This window comes from Gopherus evgoodei, chromosome 21 (genome assembly GCF_007399415.2).
Source record: "Gopherus evgoodei ecotype Sinaloan lineage chromosome 21, rGopEvg1_v1.p, whole genome shotgun sequence".
Classification (NCBI taxonomy): Eukaryota; Metazoa; Chordata; order Testudines; family Testudinidae; genus Gopherus; species Gopherus evgoodei.
Genome location: NC_044342.1, coordinates 1156869 through 1175354, shown reverse-complemented (window position 1 = coordinate 1175354; position 18486 = coordinate 1156869). Strand labels below are relative to the sequence as shown.

Sequence of the window (18486 nt, the reverse complement as noted above, 5' to 3'; positions counted from 1 at the left end):
AAGACACAGGGGGTAATTGTTCCATTCTACTCGGCCCTGGTGAGGTCTCAGTTGGAGTACTGTGTCCAGTTCTGGGTACCACACATTAGGGGAGAAGTAAAGAAATTGGGGAGACTCCAGAGGAGAGCAACAAAAAATGATCAAAGGTTTAGAAAACCTGAGCTAAAAGGAAAGGTGAAAAAAACTGGGTATGTTTAGTCTATAGAAGAGGAGGCTGAGAGGGGACCTTAGAACAATCTCCCAATATGTTATAAAGTGGACAGGGGTAGGGTCTCTACATGTCCATTGAAAGCAGGACAAGAAGTGATGGCTTAACCTGCAGCAAGGTTAGTTGTTAGGAAAATCTTTTTAACCTTAAATGGAATTAATGTCTAGGATCAGATCTCAAGGGGGGTTGTGCAATCCCCATCAATGGAGGGTTTTAACACCAGATTGGACAAACACTTGTCAGGGATCGCCTAGGTTGACATGGTCCTGAGTCACAACAAGGGGCTGAATCAGGGTGACCACTCGAGTTCCCTTCCATCCTGATATCTCTATGGTTCTAGTCTATGAAATGTCTTCTGAGGTTAAATCCTCTGAGCTTCCTTCTCCTCCATTGCTCATTATCTGGAGCCCAGCCAGGCAAGGGGCCAGGCAGATATGAAACATCAAACCAAGAAAACAAAGCTGGTCTTGAAAAGTTCCTGACAATCGGAAGTAAAAGGAAATGACTCAGCAAATGGGGAGCAAAGACATGACAAATTAGCAGATAAAGATGTAGCCTTCTAATAGTCTTGCCAGTGTGGGCCAGAGGTAGTGGGGGGGGGGGGGAATGCGGGGTCAGATTCCCCCCACCCCTAGATTTGCTGCATGGCTTGTACTGAGCAGTCTCACATGTACTGAGCATGCTCAGTAACACTGCTGAAGCCGCTGCCCTCATTCTGCCCCCTCCCCCTTTCCATGAGCATGGGTCATCTCTGCCGGTGACTCTCAGCCCTGACCTGCAGCATCCTGCCCCATCCCAGTCCTGGACTCCTTTCTCCCTCTCATGTGTCTGGGTGTACAGGCCCTGGGACAGCCTAGCACCCACCTACGCACTGGGAACCTGACCCCTATCCTGTCCCCACTCAGTTGGGGCTGCAAACCCCCTGGGCCCAGGTAGAAGCACTGCTCCCTCCTTAGACCGGCCATGAAGATGCCACTCATGAGGGGTTGGAGAAGGTCCCCTGGGAGATAAAGGGAGGTTCTCACACTTTGTGGGTGCTGTTTATGGGGCATAGAGGTACCATAAGGGAATGGGACAGGTGAGGAGAAGGCCAGGTGGCTTTATGCATTTAGGGGTCTCTTCCTCAAGGTCTTCTCCACAGGTTCATACACTTGAAACATCCAATTTTACCACATAAGAAGGTGAGATTTGCAGGTGATCCTGTGACTTCTGATGCTGGAACTTAACAAAAAACACAGAGCCATTTCAGCGGGCTTCAAAGATTGATGGAGAAATGGGGCCAGGGTCTCAGGGTGATTTTAAACCGCTTTCTGGGGCCGAGAATTGTAGGTGCGTGAGAGATTCAAATGTCTGGACAGCCAAGGTCACATTTCCTAGTGGTCAGCCTTGTTGTGTGGGGCGCAGGAGTGGCGCCAGGGTTTTTGGCGCCGTAGGCGGGGGTTCTTCCGTGCTCCCAGTCGTTGGTGGCAATTCTGCAGCAGGGGGGTCCTTCCGCACTCCCAGTTTTCAGGGCATTTCGGCGGTGGGTCCCGGAGCAAGTGAAGGACCTGTAGCAGAATTGCCACTGAAGACCCGGAGCGCGGAAGGACCACCCTGCCGCCGAATTGCCCCCCTCCAAATCCTGATGCCCTAGGTGACCACCTAGCTCGCCTATATGGAAGCGCTGGCCCTGGTGGGGGGGGTTTACTCTTTACTCAACCATGCCTGTCATGGGGCAGGCTCACAGGAACACAGCTCCTGTGCTGGCTTTTCAGGGCCTTCCCCATTGCCCATCCCCATGATATCTGTCCTGCCCCAGGTCCTTGAGGGATACATGCTCCTCAGCCTCTGGGAGAATGTCTGCCATGGGCTCTGTGGCTGGGCTCCAGGAACCCAGAGCAGGACCCTATCTTCAGCTTGCTGCTCTGAAAGACACACTGGAGAGGAAGTGGGGAGCAGATCCAAGCCAGGAGGTGACTCAGCACTGGCCACACTCCCCACCAGCTGAGCTGTTGGAGGGAGGAGATGGCGAGATCCAGATGAACTTGGCCCCAGGTGTGCTGGACTCCAGGCAGGCCCCAGGGGGCCCTGATCCCAAATGCTCTGGGACAGGGGGCAGAGACGCCCTGACACCGAGTGACATTCACCGGGGCTCCTTCCCCAGAGGGAGGTTGTTTTCCAGCCACCAGCTCCCTCTCTTGTGCCCCCCCATGTGTGAGCGATGTGATGCTGAGGTTTCTGAGGGCCCCTGAGTGGTCCCAGCTCCCCACAAGGGGAGAGCGTATGTGATCTGTGGTTTGCTGCTGGCACTATAAATCCCCCAGGGCTGAGGCACAAGCACTGTCGCTTTCCCTAGATGGTGACCATGCTGATCTTGATCCTGCTGCCCGCGGCCTTTTTGCTGCCCTCCGGCGCTGGGGCTGGTGAGTGTTGGGGGATGAGGCATAGTGGGGAATGAAGCTGGCAGCTCTCTGGGCTGTTTGCAAATCCTGGCTCCTCCCCAGAGTCAGATACTTCTGCCAGGGCGATCGCTGGCTCCCAGGACCCAGCTAGGGAAGGATTTGGAGTTGGGGACAATGGAACCCGGGTGGCAGAGCTGGTACCAAGATAAAACCCCTGAACACACAGAGAGACTGAGAGCAGGAGAGAGACACAGGGAGATCTTAAGTAGGGGCTGGGAGCCCAGACTCCTGGGCTCTATCCCTAGCTTGGGAGTGTGATCGAGAGGTTAGAGCAGTGGGAGGGTTGGGAATCAGGACTCCTGGGTTCTAGCTCCTTCGTCTGTGCTGTCAAATTACACTGAAGTTGTTTAGGGAAGGGGCCATGCTGCACCTGGCACAACAGGGCCCTGATCTTGGTCAGGGTCTTGGCAGTGCTCAGCGCAATGGGCCCTCATCTCCGCCAGACTCAGTGCAGCACCTGGCACAACAGAGGCGCTGACCTTGGTTGGGGTCTGTGCAGCACCTGGCGCAAGGGGGTCCCTGATCTAGGTTGGTTGCACCATATTCAAATAACAGCAACAGATTTTCAAACACCTTAATTGATTTGTATGCCAAATTAACATTACTAAGTCATCGCTGAAAACGATCAGGTGTGAGCTACACACAGACTTGCATTGGTTAAACGAAACTGATTTTAAACCACATCTGTAACTCAACTGGTTCAGCTCTGCCTGTGATTTAAACTTGGCTGATAGCACTGGAAATTCCCAGGGGCCAGCTAACCGCACAGAACCAGCGGTGGGTCAACCCATACGAGCACCTGCATAGCAGGGGTGGGGCTGCCCGGGGTTAAAGCAAATGGTGCAGTTTCACAGTTCCTAAATCCTACATCCTTCTGGTGGTCAGAAACTTTCTCATTTCCACTATCCCCTTTTATCCTTGTGATAACATTGTCCTTCAGCTTCACTGGCTCTTTCCCTGCCCTTCTGTCTCCTCCACCCAGATGTCTTTACATCAATTGTCTAGATTTTATTTTATGCCTGGAGACCCATGTGACTTGAGACTTGTTCTGAACTGGTCCGAAGAGGCTTTTATTTTTCCATGGAAATTTTTGACTTTTCATTAAAAGCCCTCAAAGTTAGGCTTTTTTTCTATTAACTTTTTATTAATTTTTTAAAAAGACAGAGAGAGAAAGTGCAGAAACAAACAACAAAATATACATAACCTCCTCATAATACAAAATTTATCATAAGATATTAAGTATTTGCTACTCACCTTTGCTAGGCTTGAGACGTTATCTGTAAGCTTAGGGTGTCTATGGTCCAATCTTTGATTGCTGATCGCTTTTTTGGATTTCTGTTTTTGTGAGACTAATTTTTCCACCACTGTTAGTGCTCTGCTTAGCCAGAGTCTTTCAGATTTGTTCCTCTTCCAATTAACACCCATTGGGTTAAAAATATATATGTTTAATTTTATTTGAATGGGAAAAAAAATCTCCAATTTAGTTCCGCCCAAAGCATCTAGGTGCTTTCCCAGAGCATATGGTTAAATCAGCACCTGCCACATTACAGCACCAATATTTGTCTGACTTAGTAGCATCTGTTTTGAACCTGTGGAATTAATCATAAATGTAGCTCCAAGGAGCAGTTCAGAGAACTGGCTACGATTTGTTTCAATTTGATTAGCAGAAAATAATTGGCCTTGTTCCTCCTCCCAGTGCTTGTCTAGGGGATCAGTATTTAGTTCAAATTTGCTTGCCAGGTGTGCATATAATGTTGCCTTAGATCTTGGAAATCTGACAAACATCTGGAGAAAAAAAAGTAATAATGGGTCAGGGATAGGGAAGGAAGCGGGGATAAACAGATGGGAGACAGCATGTTACTGTTGCAAACCTTGCCACTCCTTCTTACTCTCTCACATAGAGTTAATCAATAGGTAGACTGTGGACCAAATCTGGACTGCCAGACACTTTTGAATGGACCCCAAAATCTTCTTATTTACTTATTATTATCATCATTATTGTTGGCTTTTTATTATTGTGTTCTGTGGAGTCTATCCTTGATTATACCTTGACCAAGAAATTTGGACCTTGACAAAAAATAATTAACTATCCCTGCTCTGGCAAAATTGGCAACCAAAAATTTACAAATATTCAGCTGAAAAGTGCCAAAAACTGGGGGAAATAATCAGATTTCCAAGAAAAATGCCAAAATGTTGAGGAGAGGAGAGATGTTCTAAGAAACTTTTCATTATCTAGAAAACCCAATTTTCTGTTGAAAAAGAATTTTGAGGGCCAGCTTTGGAGCAGCCCTGGCTTGTCATTGTGGCTTGATGGAGAAGGTGAAACATCAGCAGGGGACATGTCAGTGGTTTTCTGATTGACTTTGCCTCCCAAATCTGTTAACTCAAGGCAGAGCAATTACTGACCCAGTCCCGGTATGTTTGCCACTGATTCACCACCCAGAGACGTCAGAGCTGTAGATTTACCCCCAGCCCCATGGAGTGTTCAGTCTGGGGCAGAGCAGAGCATGGGGCAGAATTCCAGGCACAGGGATCCCCCCACAGGAAAACATCACAGGGGGTGGGTTGACACTGTGGTGACTCTGCTTCAGGATGAGGAGCTCAGTCCCAGCCTGGCCCAGGGAGAAAATGGAGCTTTTTATATGAACCTGGTCTCCCACCAGGTGAGATCATCTGGGTCCAGGAAGCCAAGCCCCACTCCAAACCCTACATGGCCTATCTATATATACAACATGGAGACAATAGCTCCTTATGTGGAGGGTTCCTGGTGTCGGAGAATTTTGTGCTGATGGCCGCTCACTGCAATGGAGAGTAAGTGCCTCTGTGCTGGGGATGTTGGGGCAGGTCAGGGTTAGCAGGTCATGGGTGAACCGGGAGCTCTGGCACCAACGTAGTTGCCGGGAAGGAGCAGTTAGTAGGAGAGGATGGGAGAGCAGAGCTCAGGGGTCTGATCTGCTCAGGGGGCGTCGGCGTGTCTCTCAGGGCCTCTGCAAACCATGGTCCAGCACCAATGGTGGGTAAATCAATGGAGCCAGTGAGAGAAGCTGGGGTCTGATCCATTGCCCAGATCGGGGCAGTGAGCTTCTCACGGCCCCAGGAAAGCTCTGCAAGTTTTTGGGTTGTGGGGTCTGGGCATGGACCCCTATTTGGATCTAGCCAGGAGGGATCACAGGGGTAAGGGAAACTGAGACCCAGGGGCTGGGAGGACAATAGGGAGTGAAGCTGCTTGTGGGACAGCACAAGGGCTGGTGAAGACACAGGCTGGGACCCCAACACCTCTGGGCAGACGCTTTGTGCTGGAGCCAGTGCCTGCCGTAGGGGAAAGGACCTTGTGCCATGCCCCAGCCCACCTGAGCAAGCCAGTCTCTCTCCCAAGATGAATCGAAGTGTCACGGAGTGTGGGGGAGTCCGGCCCTGCACCCCTCTGCCTGGGACCCACAGTGACTCTTAGCCAGCCAGTAAAACAGAAGGTTTATTGGACAACAGGAACACAGGTTACAGCAGGGCTTGCAGGCACAGTCAGGACCCCTCCATCGAGTCCTTCTGGGCTTTCAGGGTGCTAGGATACCCTGAATTCCGCCCATCCAGCCCCAAGCCCAAACTCAAACTGCTTCCCTCCTGCCACCCCCTTCCTTTGTCCCCTTCCCGGGCAAAGGTGTTGACCTTTCCCCTCCCTTACCTAGCTCAGGTTACAGGCCCTGGTATTGTCCATCCCCTAAAGTCCTCCCCTGCTCTCCCACTCCCCACACAGACAGTCCCTACTGCATCACATCTCTCCCCCCTTCGAGACTGAACTGGGCAGGGTCACTCTGCCCAGTGACCTGGGGAAGTTCAGGGCCCCCTCTCCAGGACAATGCATCCGCTATCAGGTTGGCACTTCCCTTCACATGGACCACGTCCATGTCATAGTCCTGCAGGAGCAGGCTCCACCTCAGGAGCTTGGCGTTGGCTCCTTTCATCTGGTGCAGCCAGGTCAGGGGAGAGTGGTCGGTGTACACGGTGAAGTGTTGCCCAAAGAGATATGGCTCTAGCTTCTTAAGGGCCCACACCATGGCCAGGCATTCCTTCTCGATGGCCGCGTAGCTTTGTTCCCGGGGTAGCAGCTTCTTACTCAGGTGCATGATGGGGTGTCTCTCCCCCTTTTCATCCTCCTGCATTAACACCGCCCCCAGTCCCGTGTCTGAGGCATCGGTGAACACCATAAAGGGTTTGTCAAAATCTGGGTTTTCCAGAACTGGCCCACTAACCAGAGCCTCCTTCAGCACCTGGAAAGCCTCCTGGCACTGCTCCGTCCAGATCACCTTGTCTGGCTTCCCCTTTTTGCACAATTCAGTGATGGGGCCAGCTATGGCACTAAAGTGGGGCACGAACTTTTGATAGTACCCCGCCATCCCAATAAAGGCCTGGACCTGCTTTTTGGTTTGGGGAGCAGGCCAGTCTCTGATCACCTCCACCTTGGCTGGTTCCGGCTTCAGGCAGCCGCTCCCCACCCGATGGCCCAGGTAAGATACTTCAGCCATCCCTACCTTGCACTTCTCAGCCTTTACTGTTAACCCAGCCTTTCGGAGTCGGTCCAGGACTTGTTTAACCTGGGACATGTGGTCCTCCCAGGTCTGGCTGAAGACGCAGATGTCGTCAATATACGCCACGGCAAAACTCTCCATCCCCCTCAGTAGCTGATCCACCAGGCGCTGGAAGGTGGCCGGTGCTCCCTTGAGGCCGAAGGGCAGGGTCAGAAACTCGTAGAGCCCCAGAGGGGTGATAAAGGCCGATTTCAGCCTGGCATCTGTGTCCAGCGGCACTTGCCAGTAGCCCTTGGTAAGATCCATAATGGTGAGGTACCGAGCACCTCCCAGCTTGTCTAGGAGCTCGTCAGGCCTGGGCATAGGGTAGGTATCAGATAAGGTGATGGCATTGAGCTTTCGATAGTCCACAAAGAACCAGATTGACCCATCCTTCTTGGGGACCAGCACCACTGGTGAGGCCCAAGGGCTGGAAGACGGCTGGATCACCCCAAAGCCAGCATGTCCCTGACCTCTCTTTCAAGATCCTGGGCAGTTTTACCAGTGACCTGAAAAGGGGAGCATCTTATAGGGGGATGTGACCTGGTCTCCACCCGTTGGATAGTCAAATTAGTGCATCCAGGCTGGTTGGGAAACAGCTGTCGGTATAGATGCAGCACCCCCCTGATCTCAGCGTGCTGGCCCGGGGTCAGTTGATCAAGAGAGGGGAATCGCCTCCAGGGGGGAACCAACTTTTGTCCCAGGGAATAGATCCACTAAGGGGTCATCTCCCTGCCCCTCCTAATGTTCACACACGGCCAACACCACATTCCCCCTGTCATAGTATGGTTTCATCATGTTCACATGGTACACCCGACGGTGATGTGCCCGGTTTGACAGCTCCACCACATAGTTTACCTCATTCAGTTGCTTGATAACCTTGAAGGGCCCTTCCCAGGTGTCCTGGAGTTTGTTTCTCCTCACGGGGATAAGAACCATCACCTGATCCCCGGTGGCGAAGGCATGGGCCCATGCCGTGCGGTCATACCAGACCTTCTGCCTCCTCTGGGCTCGGGCCAGATTCTCCCTGGCCAGGCCCATGAGCTTGGCCAGTCTTTCCCGGAAGGTCAGGACATACTCCACCACTGACTCTCCCTCGGGAGCGGTCTTCCCCTCCCATTCGTCCCTCAACAGGTCTAGGGGCCCCCTTACCCGCCTTCCATACAACAGTTCGAAAGGTGAAAACCAGATAGATTCCTGGGGTACCTCCCTGTACGCGAACAGTAGGTGAGGTAAGTACTTGTCCCAATCCTGCGGGTGCTGGTTCATAAATGTTTTTAGCATCATCTTCAGTGTCCCGTTGAACCTTTCTACCAGCCCGTTGGACTGGGGGAGATACGCTGAGGCCCAGTTGTGCTGGACCCCACATTTCTGCCATAAGGACCAGAGCAGGGCCGACATGAAGTTGGACCCTGGTCCGTTAAGACCTCCTTGGGGAACCCCACCCGGCTGAAAATTGTCAGCAGCGCATCTGCCACTGTGTCTGCTTCGATAGAGGACAAGGCCACCACCTCGGGGTAGCGAGTGGCAAAATCCACCACCACCAGGATGTATTTCTTCCCCGACCGGATCGTCTTGCTGAGGGGTCCCACTATGTCCATGGCTACCTTCTGGAAAGGTTCTTAGATGGCGTTCACCTTTCAAAGAGGGCAAAGGCCTTATTTGTGCACAGACTGGCTAACCTAGTAAGGAGGGCTTTAAACTAGGTTCGACGGCGACAGGTGAGCAAAGCCCACAGGTAAGTGGGGATCAAGACCTGGGAGATGGGTTGGAAACAGGAGGGAGCACGGGCTATAATGGCAGAGAGGAAGGAGGGTCAGGGCGAAGCTGGGAGGCAAGATCAAACCAGTATCTTAGATGCCTATATACAAATGCAAGAAGTATGGGTAATAAGCAGGAAGAACTGGAAGTGCTAATAAATAAATACAACTATGACATTATTGGCATTACTGAAACTTGGTGGGATAATACACACGACTGGAATGTTGGTGTGGATGGGTATAGTTTGCTCAGGAAGGATAGACAGGGGAAAAAGGGAGGAGGTGTTGCCTTATATATTAAAAATGTACACACTTGGACTGAGGTGGAGATGGACATAGGAGACAGAAGTGTGGAGAGTCTCTGGGTTAGGCTAAAAGGGGTAAAAAACACAGGTGATGTGCTGGGAGTCTACTACAGGCCACCTAATCAGGTGGAAGAGGTGGATGAGGCTTTTTTTAAACAACTAACGAAATCATCCAAAGCCCAAGATTTGGTGGTGATGGGGGACTTCAACTATCCAGATATATGTTGGTAAAATAACACCGCGGGGCACAGACTATCCAATAAGTTCCTGGACTGCACTGCAGACAACTTTTTATTTCAGAAAGTTGAAAAAGCAACTAGGGGGGAAGCTGTTCTAGACTTGATTTTAACAAATAGGGAGGAACTTGTTGAGAATTTGAAAGTAGAAGGAAGCTTGGGTGAAAGTGATCATGAAATCATAGAATTTGCAATTCTAAGGAAGGGTAGAAGGGAGTACAGCAAAATAGAGACAATGGATTTCAGGAAGGCGGATTTTGGTAAGCTCAGAGAGCTGATAGGTAAGGTCCCATGGGAATTAAGACTGAGGGGAAAAACAACTGAGGAAAGTTGGCAGTTTTTCAAAGGGACGCTATTAAGGGCCCAAAAGCAAGTTATTCCGATGGTTAGGAAAGATAGAAAATGTGGCAAAAGACCACCTTGGCTTACCCTTGAGATCTTGCGTGACCTACAAAATAAAAAGGCGTCATATAAAAAATGGAAACTAGGTCAGATCACGAAGGATGAATATAGGCAAATAACACAGGAATGCAGAGGCAAGATTAGAAAAGCAAAGGCACAAAATGAACTCAGACTAGCTATGGGAATAAAGGGAAACAAGAAGACTTTTTATCAATACATTAGAAGCAAGAGGAAGACTAAGGACAGGATAGGCCCACTGCTCAGTGAGGAGGGGGTAACAGTAACGGGAGACTTGGAAATGGCAGAGATGCTTAATGACTTCTTTGTTTCAGTCTTCACTGAGAAGTCTGAAGGAATGTCTAGTATAGTGAATGCTTACGGGAAGAGGGTAGGTTTAGAAGAGAAAATTAAAAAAGAGCAAGTAAAAATCACTTAGAAAAGTTAGATGCCTGCAAGTCACCAGGGCCTGATGAAATGCATCCTAGAATACTCAAGGAGTTAATAGAAGAGGTATCTGAGCCTCTAGCTATTATCTTTGGGAAATCATGGGAGACGGGGGAGATTCCAGAAGACTGGAAGGGGGCAAATATAGTGCCCATCTATAAAAAGGGAAATAAAAACAACCCAGGAAACTACAGACCAGTTAGTTTAACTTCTGTGCCAGGGAAGATAATGGAGCAGGCAATCAAAGAAATCATCTGCAAACACTTGGAAGGTGGTAAGGAGATAGGGAATAGCCAGCATGGATTTGTAAAGAACAAATCGTGTCAAACTAATCTCATAGACTCATAGACTCTAGGACTGGAAGGGACCTCGAGAGGTCATCGAGTCCAGTCCCCTGCCATCATGGCAGGACCAAATACTGTCTAGACCATCCCTGATAGACATTTATCTAACCTACTCTTAAATATCTCCAGAGATGGAGATTCCACAACTTCCCTAGGCAACCTATTCCAGTGTTTAACTACCCTGACAGTTAGGAACTTTTTCCTAATGTCCAACCTAAATCTCCCTTGCTGCAGTTTAAGTCCATTGCTTCTTGTTCTACCATTGGAGGCCAAGGTGAACAAGTTTTCTCCCTCCTCCTGATGACACCCTTTTAGATACCTGAAAACTGCTATCAGGTCCCCTCTCAGTCTTCTCTTTTCCAAACTAAACAAACCCAATTCCTTCAGCCTTCCTTCATAGGTCATGTTCTCAAGACCTTTAATCATTCTTGTTGCTCTTCTCTGGACCCTCTCCAATTTCTCCACATCTTTCTTGAAATGCGGTGCCCAGAACTGGACACAATACTCCAGTTGAGGCCTAACCAGCGCAGAGTAAAGCGGAAGAATGACTTCTCGTGTCTTGTTTACAACACACCTGTTAATGCATCCCAGAATCATGTTTGCTTTTTTTGCAACAGTATCACACTGTTCACTCATATTAAGCTTGTGGTCCACTATGACCCCTAGATCTCTTTCTGCCATACTCCTTCCTAGACAGTCTCTTCCCATTCTGTATGTGTGAAACTGATTGTTCCTTCCTAGGTGGAGCACTTTGCATTTATCTTTATTGAACTTCATCCTGTTTACCTCAGACCATTTCTCCAATTTGTCCAGATCATTTTGAATTTTGACCCTGTCCTCCAAAGCAGTTGCAATCCCTCCCAGTTTGGTATCGTCCGCAAACTTAATAAGCGTACTTTCTATGCCAACATCTAAATCGTTGATGAAGATATTGAACAGAACCGGTCCCAAAACAGACCCCTGCGGAACCCCACTTGTTATACCTTTCCAGCAGGATTGGGAGCCATTAACAACTACTCTCTGAGTACGGTTATCCAGCCAGTTATGCACCCACCTTATAGTAGCCCCATCTAAATTGTACTTTCCTAGCTTATCTATAAGAATATCATGCGAAACTGTATCAAATGCCTTACTAAAGTCTAGGTATATCACATCCACCGCTTCTCCCTTATCCACAAGGCTCGTTATCCTATCAAAGAATTGATAGCGTTCTTTGATAGGATAACGAGCCTTGTGGATAAGGGAGAAGCGGTGGATGTGATATACCTAGACTTTAGTAAGGCATTTGATACAGTCTCGCATGATATTCTTATAGATAAACTAGGAAAGTACAATTTAGATGGGGCTACTATAAGGTGGGTGCATAACTGGCTGGATAACCGTACTCAGAGAGTAGTTGTTAATGGCTCCCAATCCTGCTGGAAAGGTATAAAAAGTGGGGTTCCGCAGGGGTCTGTTTTGGGACCGGTTCTGTTCAATATCTTCATCAACGACTTAGATGTTGGCATAGAAAGTACGCTTATTAAGTTTGCGGACGATACCAAACTGGGAGGGATTGCAACTGCTTTGGAGGACAGGGTCAAAATTCAAAATGATCTGGACAAATTGGAGAAATGGTCTGAGGTAAACAGGATGAAGTTCAGTAAAGATAAATGCAAAGTGCTCCACCTAGGAAGGAACAATCAGTTTCACACATACAGAATGGGAAGAGACTGTCTAGGAAGGAGTATGGCAGAAAGAGATCTAGGGGTCATAGTGGACCACAAGCTTAATATGAGTGAACAGTGTGATACTGTTGCAAAAAAAGCAAACATGATTCTGGGATGCATTAACAGGTGTGTTGTAAACAAGACACGAGAAGTCATTCTTCTGCTTTACTCTGCGCTGGTTAGGCCTCAACTGGAGTATTGTGTCCAGTTCTGGGCACCGCATTTCAAGAAAGATGTGGAAAAATTGGAGAGGGTCCAGAGAAGAGCAACACGAATGATTAAAGTTCTTGAGAACATGACCTATGAGGGAAGGCTGAAGGAATTGGGTTTGTTTAGTTTGGAAAAGAGAAGACTGAGAGGGGACCTGATAGCAGTTTTCAGGTATCTAAAAGGGTGTCATCAGGAGGAGGGAGAAAACTTGTTCACCTTAGCCTCCAATGATAGAACAAGAAGCAATGGGCTTAAACTGCGGAAGGGGAGATTTAGGTTGGACATTAGGAAAAAGTTCCTAACTGTCAGGGTAGTTAAACACTGGAATAAATTGCCTAGGGAGGTTGGGGAATCTCCATCTCTGGAGATATTTAAGAGTAGGTTAGATAAATGTCTGTTAGGGATGGTCTAGACAGTATTTGGTCCTGCCATGAGGGCAGGGGACTGGACTCGATGACCTCTCAAGGTCCCTTCCAGTCCTAGAGTCTATAAGTGTTATCAGACACCAGGAGGAAGGTCCTGTGGTGAGGATAAAGAAGGTGTTTGGAGGAAGCCATGGAAGTAGCCCAGGGAGTTGTAGCTGTCATGCAGCTGTTACAGGAGGCACTATAGACAGTTGAAATCCACAGGGCCTTGGGCTGGAACCCAGAGTAGAGGGTGGGCCTGGGTTCCCCCCAAACCTCCCAACTCCTGATCAGACACAGGAAGAGTTCTATGATGGGTAAAGGCCTCAAAGCCGCTTTTCCCTTGTCCCGGGCCTTCCCCACCCTCTGGCAGGGGTCACAGGATTGGCAGTACTGTCAGACATGGGTAAAGACCCCAGGCCAGTAAAAGTTCTGTAACAGCCTCTGCCTGATGCGCCGGATTCCCTGGTGCCCTGCGAGAGGGATGTCATGGGCCAGGTACAGCAGCTTGTGATGAAACTTCTGGGGAACCACCAGCTACCTCCTGATCCCCCATGACTCTACTTCCCCTGGGGGAGCCCATTCTCGGTACAGGAATCCCTTCTCCCACAGGAACCTCTCCTTGCAACCTCTCCTCATGGTCTGTACCGCACTAAGGTCAGCCCGGTCCCTGGGCTTCCACAAGGAGGGATCTTTCTGCAACTCGGCCTGGAACTCAGCAGCTGGGACAGGGATGGGGACCGGCTCTCTCTTGCTGGCTGGATCTGAGGCCGCAGCCTCTCTGAACCGTGCCCCTGGGCGTTCCCCGCTCCCTGGGTTAGGGTCCTGCACCTTGGGTCGAGTACCTTCCCCGTTGTCAGGGTGCAGTGCCCTTTGCCGACTCTGACTACGAGTCATGACCAGGGCACTCTGGGTGTTACTAGGCCAGTCCTCGAGGTTCCCTCCCATTAACAAGTCAGTGGGCAAATATCGGTGTACCCCCACATCCTTGGGGCCCTCCTTGGCCCCCCATTTCAGGTGTACCCTTGCCACGGGCACCTTGAATGGGGTCCCGCCCTCGCCCATCAGGGTCAGGTAGGTGTCGGGCACCATCCGATCTGAGGCCACCACCTCGGGCCGGGCCAGCGTCACCTCTGCGCCCGTGTCCCAGTACCCAGTGACCTTCCTCCCATCTACCTCCAGGGAAACAATGCACTCTTTCCGGAGGGGCAGCCCTGCGCCTACCCGGTAAACCAAAAACCCGGAGCCTGGAGCATCCACAGGTGGTATGTTGCCAGCCCCCCTTTCCTGGGAATGTAGCCCCTCCTCCAATTGGGTTTTTACCCAGTCCACCCTCTGCGGGTTGGGTCTGCTTGGTCTGTCCCTGAGCTTGGGGCACTGGGCCCGTATGTGGCCTCGTTGGCCACAGCGATAGCAGCCCATGTCTCGTGGGTCCCCTTGAGTGGGTCGGAGGGACCTGATGCTGGATGTTCCCCTTTTGGGGGGGTTCTCCATAGGCCCCCGCTGGGAGGTCCCATGATGACGCTCTCTCTGCATTGAGGCAGGCCTGCTCCTTTGAGACTCCTCCCTGCCATCCCCTGCCCAACTGTCCACAAATTGGTCGGCCAGCTGGCCTGCATGCTGCGGGTTCTCCGGCTTCTGGTCCATCAACCACAGCCTCAAGTCGGACGGGCACTGCTCGTACAAGTGCTCCAGTATGAATAGGTCAAGCAGGTTCTCTTTAGTTTGGGCCCCAGCTGTCCACTTGCGGGCATACCCCTGCGCCCGGTTGACCAGTTGTAGGTATGTGACCTCACGGGTTTTACGCTGGCTCCGGAACTTTTTCTGGTACATCTCAGGAGTCAGCCCAAATTCGCGGAGCAGGGCCTGTTTGAACAGTTCGTAGTCCCCTGCCTCCGCCCCTTTCAGTCGGCTGTACACCTCCACGGCTGTGGAGTCCAGTAAGGGAGTGAGAACTGCGATCCTGTCTGCAGGGTCAACCCTGTGCAGCTCGCAGGCATTCTCAAAGGCCCTCAGGAAGGTATCTATGTCCTCCTCCTCCTTACGCTGGGGCAGCAAGTGCTTATCAAAGCTCTTTGTAGGCTTGGGTCCCCCCTCACTCACCGCAGCCGGGGCCTTACTTCTCCTCAGCTGGGCCAGGTCCAGCTCATGTTTACGCTGTTTCTCCTTGTCCTCCCCTCATGGTTACGCTGTTTCGCTTTCTCCTCCAGCTCTTGCCTCTTTAACTTGAGCTCCTCCCGTCTCAGATCCCTTTCATATTCCAGCCGCATCTGCTCCACGGATGCCGGGCGTCGCCGGGAGGATCCCCTGCTGGGGGGTGAGCATCGCTGGGAGGATCCCCTGCTGGCCGGGGGTGTCACGGTGCCCTCGGTATACACTGGGCTCCTCCTCGCCCTTCCCCTAGGCCTAGGAAGGGGGGGTCTCGGGAAGCCCTCGTCCGCTGTCTGACCACTCCCAGCGGGGACAGACCCTGGTGCCTGCGCTGCATCTGCCCGGCTGCTTCCCTCAGAGACAGGGCTCCGTTCATTCATGCGGTCTCCCTGCTCCAGCTGGGCAATCAGCTGGTCCTTGCTGAGCCTCCCCGATCGCAGCCCCCTCTGCTTGCACAGCTCCAACAGGTCACACTTGCGCAGCTTGGCATACATCTTCCTGCTGGCCACTCACAGGCTGGGGTGCTCTCCACTCCCCACGGTTTCCAGGGTGACCCCTAGTGCACCAGCCCTTCTTGAGGTCACCACCTCTCTGCCAGGGTCGAGGTGCAGACTCCTTCGCCCCTGGGACCGCTCGCTGCAATTCCCCGGGGGACCCTGTTACTGCAAAGTCCTTCTCACTGGGCACACACTCCCAGGGGTTAATCACCCCTTCGTTTTACTGCTCCCCAGTCACTTACTACAGGAAGCGCCGTCCACGAGGTGCAGTATATCCCACTTTTGCCACCAGTTGTCACGGAGTGTGGGGGAGTCCGGCCCTGCACCCCTCTGCCTGGGACCCACAGTGACTCTTAGCCAGCCAGTAAAACAGAAGGTTTATTGGACAACAGGAACACAGGTTACAACAGGGCTTGTAGGCACAGTCAGGACCCCTCCATCAAGTACTGGGCTTTCAGGGTGCTTGGATCCTAGCTAGGATACCCTGAATTCCGCCCATCCAGCCCCAAGCCCAAACTCAAACTGCTTCCCTCCTGCCACCCCCTTCCTTTGTCCCCTTCCCGGGCAAAAGTGTTGACCTTTCCCCTCCCTTACCTAGCTCAGGTTACAGGCCCTGGTATTGTCCATCCCCTAAAGTCCTCCCCTGCTCTCCCACTCCCCACACAGACAGTCCCTACTGCATCACACGAAGCCAGCTCTGCTAGAGGGAAAAGGTCTCATCTCCCATTCCCCAGCCCCCCAGACAGCCAGTCTCCAGTCCTGGGTCTGGATCAGAGACAGCAATGTGTCAATGGGTATTTTACATTTTTTACTGGCTGGGAGCTGAGTCCGAAATCACTTCTTTAAACCCCAGGCTGCCCTGTCCTCCCTAGTTGTCTCATTCCTGTGTCAGACCCACATGTGCCCATCCCATCCCATATATATGTTCTAGCCCCTACAACCCACATGTTGTTCTCGGCTTTTGCAGCAAGATTATTGTCATCCTGGGAGCCCATGACATTACCAAACAGGAACAGAGCCAACAAGTGATCCCTGTGAGGCATGCATACCCCCACCAGGATTATGACAATAAGACCCATAATAATGAAATCATGCTGCTGAAAGTACAGTCTCTATCCCATCCCCACCCCCAAAAGATCTCACATTGCTGTAGGCATCACCCCCACCCCAATCTTGTGTCCCCAGTGACCTAACACTCCTACATGTACCACCCACAGCCCATCACTCCGCCCCCAGGGACCTCACACTGCTGCAAGTATCACCCCTATCCTATCACCCCACCCCCAGTGACCTCACACTGCTGCAGGTACCGCTCCATCACATCACCCCCCCCCCAGTGACCTCATGGCCATGCACTGGCTTTAGGTTCTTTCTCCTTGGGTTCATATGTCTCTGCCCATCATTGGCTCTGACCCTCATCTTCATCCTTGTCCTTGTGTCCTTTTCTGTTTGTAGCTGGAGCACAAAGCACATCTCAAAGAGTATGTCAGGCTCATTCCCCTCCCCATGGCCCATTAATGAATGCGTCCAGGCACCGTGTGTAGCGTTGCCGGCTAGGGCCGGACCAGTGCACACAATTATTTGAGCTCGGACACACTTCAGGAGGTGGATGTGGTGGTGATGCCGGATGCTGCGTGTCTGAGGGATCCTGCTGTAATATACCATGATATAACCCCTCCACGATGATGTGTGTGGGGGACCCAGAGAAGGGCAAAAGTTCTTTCAAGGTAAATCTCCACCTGCCTTCAAGCTCCCTTGACAATTTTTTGTTATTAATAAGGCTGTTGGGGTTGCGGTTGGGGCTCAAAGAGAAGATCAGAGGTCAAGCCCGACTGCGCTCAATGCTGTACAAATGAATGGAGAACTAGGATGTTGCTAGTGATGCCAGGGTGTGCTGTAGTTCTTTAGCTGTTTCTTGCTCCATTTCACAGGGTGACTCTGGGGGTCCCCTGGTGTGACAGAAAACAGCCCAGGGCATCGTCTCTTGGGGATCTGAGGAGGGGACCTCACCCGCTGTGTACACAAGAGTCTCCACCTTCATCCTCTGGATACAGAAGACTATGCGGATGCTGCAGCCTTGAGCCCTGCTGGGAATTATTGCAAGAGCCGGAGGTTCACCATTTCTGTCTTTTGGCTTGGCCCAGATGTAGGGTCTGCTCCCAGCCATTGCTCTCTGCTCAGGCAGTGCCCAACCCATGAGCTTCAAGGCAGGAAGCCAAGAGTAGTTAGGGTCAGGTTCAAGGCCAGCTTCTGTTGGCTCCCTTGGAAATCCCGAACCAGACCCCTAGGCTGTCTCTTCACTAGGAAAACAACTGGTTTTATTTCCCCTGGGGTAATGGACACAAACCAAACCCAGGGAGGAACCAGTGGTTTGTGCCTCTCCCTGGTGTCAACTGGTTGGGTGACCATTTATGGGAGATTCTTGTTGTTACCTGACCTGTTAAGTCATGTTAAAACTGAAGCCTGCCCTGTCCAACCTGGTCCTTTCCCACATATTAGTTCCCCTGGGATGGCCACCTCCCATTCCAAATACAACTTGTTCCCAGGGCCGGCAAGGCCAGCTGGAGTTTGTTCATGGGAAGGGAAATTAGCAAATGATATGCTGATTTCATATGAAATGACAGTTCTGTGTGCCTCCTTCTAACCTCCCCTTCCCTGCCTTACCACGGGGCCTGGTGCATTTCCCTCTCTGCTTCATAGCCAGCAATGAATAAAAATGAAGTTACAAAACAATGAATTTGTGTCTTCCTGGGAATTGAATGAATGCCCCCAGTCTAGGGTCCCCGGCCAACTGTTGTACCTAACAAGTATAA

General features: G+C 51.2%; 1 pseudogene; it reads left to right on the top strand.

Annotated features, from left to right (window-relative positions):
* Positions 1-2535: 2535 nt before the first annotated feature.
* Positions 2536-17825, top strand: LOC115637983 (annotated as a pseudogene).
* The last annotated feature ends 661 nt before the right edge of the window (positions 17826-18486 follow it).